The following is a 3,060-nucleotide window of genomic DNA, read 5'->3' as shown; positions in this document are numbered from 1 at the left end:
CCCCACAAGTGACCCCATTCTGGAAACTGCACCCCTCAAGGAATCTAAAAAGGGGTGCAGTGAGGATATGGACCCCTTGATGATGGGCACATTTGTGCCATGAAAGTGAAAAAATGAAATTTTTTACTTTTACGTCACATTGTTCCACATTTGTGCCCGTCACCAGTGGGGTCCATATGCTCACTGTGCCCCTTGTTAGATTCCTTGAGGGGTGTAGTTTCCAGAATGGGGTCACTTGTGGGGGGTTTCCAGTGTCTTGGCAGCACGAGGGGTCTGTAAATGCGACATGGCGCTTGAAATCCTTTCCAGTGAAATTCAGCTTCCAAAAGCCAATTGGCGCTCCTTCCCATTGGAGGCTCGTCCTGCGCCCCCTTGGCACTTTATCGCCACATGTGGGGTATTTCCGTACTCGGGAGAAACTGCTCTATACATTTTATGTCATTTTTTTCCCTCTTATCCCTTTAAGAAAATGAAAAATTGAAGGCTAGAACAACATTTTAGTGTAAAAAATAAATTTTTCTTTTTTCACGCCATATTGTTCGGAAAATCTGTGAAGCACCTGTGGGGTCCAAATGCTCACCGCACCCCTTGTTACATTCCTTGAGGGGTGTAGTTTTCTAAATGGTGTCCCTTTAGGGGTGTTTTTTAGGTTTTGGCACCCCAGAGCCTCTGCCAACCTGAAGTGGTACAGTCAGAAATGACCAAATATAACAGAGGCGTTGAAATTCACTAGCCGCTCCTTTGTATCTGAGGCTTGTGGTTGCGTCAAATAGCGCAATAGGGTCACATATGGGGTATTTCTATAAACTGCAGAAACGGGGCAATAATTATTGGGGTGCATTTCTCTGGTAATAGGTTTCTAATTATGAAAAATATTGGATTACAATAAAATCTCTGCACAGAAAATTAAAATTTTCAAATTTCTTACACACTTAGCTTTTATTTCTGTGACTCCCCTAAAGGGTTAAAACACTTTCTGGATATGCTTTTGCAGAGTGTGGGGGGTGCAGTTCCTGAAATGGGGTGCTTTGTGGGGCTTTCTAACATACAGGCCCCTCAAATACACTTTAAACCTGAACAGGTCCCTAAAAATATCTGATTTTGAAATTTTACTGAAAATTTGGAAATTTGCTGCTAATGTTTTAAGCTTCCTATTGTCTAAAAAAATGAAAGATCGTTTAATAAATGCCGCCAACATAAAGTAGACATGTTGCTAATGCTATTTAATATATAATTTATGTGGTATAACCACTTTCTGTATACGCAAAAAAGTTTCAAAGTTGGAAAAATGCAGTTTTTCAAATTTTTTCACATTATTTGGGGTTTTTTCATAAAGATTCGTTATGAGTATCGACTCCAATTTACCAGAAATGTAAAGTACAATATGTCACGAGAAAACAATCTCAGAATCAGCCGGATAGGTAAAAGCATGCCGAAGTTATTAATGAATAAAGTGACACTGGTCATATTCATAAAATTTGTCTCTGTCATTAAGGCCATTTCAGGCTCTGTCCTTAAGGGGTTAAAGGGACCCAGGTCGCTCTTAAAAGGACCCATTTCGCTCTTAAAGGGGCATATTTCGCTCTTAAAGGGACCCAGTTCGCTCTTAAAGGGTTATATTTTGCTCTTAAAGGGACCCATTTTGCTCTTAAAGGGACATATTTCGCTCTTAAAGGGACCCAGGTCGCTCTTAAAGGGACCCAGGTCGCTCTTAAAGGGACCCAGGTCGCTCTTAAAGGGACCCAGGTCGCTCTTAAAGGGACCCAGGTCGCTCCTAACGAGACCCATGTCGCTCCTAAAGGGATCCAGGTCGCTCTTAAAGGGACCCAGGTCGCTCTTAAAGGGACCCAGGCCGCTCTTAAAAGGACCCATTTCGCTCTTAAAGGGGCATATTTCGCTCTTAAAGGGACCCAGTTTGCTCTTAAAGGGTTATATTTTGCTCTTAAAGGGACCCATTTCGCTCTTAAAGGGGCATATTTCGCTCTTAAAGGGACCCATTTCGCTCTTAAAGGGACATATTTCGCTCTTAAAGGGACCAATTTCACTCGTAAAGGGACCAATTTAGCTCTTAAAGGGACCCATTTTGCTCTTAAAGGGACCCATTTCGCTCTTAAAGGGACCCATGTCGCTCTTAAAGGGACCCAGGTTGCTCTTAAAGGGACCCAGGTCACTCTTAAAGGGACCCATTTTGCTCTTAAAGGGACGCATTTGCTCTTAAAGGGACACATTTCGCTCTTAAAGGGACACATTTTGCTCTTAAAAGGACACATTTCACTCTTAAAGGGACCAATTTCGCTCTTAAAGGGACCAAGGTCGCTCTTAAAGAGACCCAGGTCGCTTTTAAAGGGACCCATTTTGCTCTTAAAATGACCCATTTCGCTCCTAAAGGGACCCAGGTTGCTCTTAAAAGGACCCATTTTGCTCTTAAAGGGACATAATTCGCTCTTAAAGGGACACATTTCACTCTTAAAGGGACCCATTTCGCTCTTAAAGGGACCCAGGTCGCTCTTAAAGGGTTATATTTTGCTCTTAAAGGGACCCATTTCGCTCTTAAAGGGGCATATTTCGCTCTTAAAGGGACCCATTTCGCTCTTAAAGGGACCAATTTCACTCGTAAAGGGACCAATTTAGCTCTTAAAGGGACCCATTTTGCTCTTAAAGGGACCCATTTCGCTCTTAAAGGGACCCATGTCGCTCTTAAAGGGACCCAGGTCGCTCTTAAAGGGTTATATTTTGCTCTTAAAGGGACCCATTTCGCTCTTAAAGGGGCATATTTCGCTCTTAAAGGGACCCATTTCGCTCTTAAAGGGACCAATTTCACTCGTAAAGGGACCAATTTAGCTCTTAAAGGGACCCATTTTGCTCTTAAAGGGACCCATTTCGCTCTTAAAGGGACCCATGTCGCTCTTAAAGGGACCCAGGTTGCTCTTAAAGGGACCCAGGTCACTCTTAAAGGGACCCATTTTGCTCTTAAAGGGACGCATTTGCTCTTAAAGGGACACATTTCGCTCTTAAAGGGACACATTTTGCTCTTAAAAGGACACATTTCACTCTTAAAGG

Source organism: Dendropsophus ebraccatus, chromosome 3, assembly GCF_027789765.1.
Source record: "Dendropsophus ebraccatus isolate aDenEbr1 chromosome 3, aDenEbr1.pat, whole genome shotgun sequence".
NCBI classification, from domain to species: domain Eukaryota; kingdom Metazoa; phylum Chordata; class Amphibia; order Anura; family Hylidae; genus Dendropsophus; species Dendropsophus ebraccatus.
The sequence above is the reverse complement of the archived record's forward strand: the minus strand, read 5'-3'. Positions refer to the sequence as shown.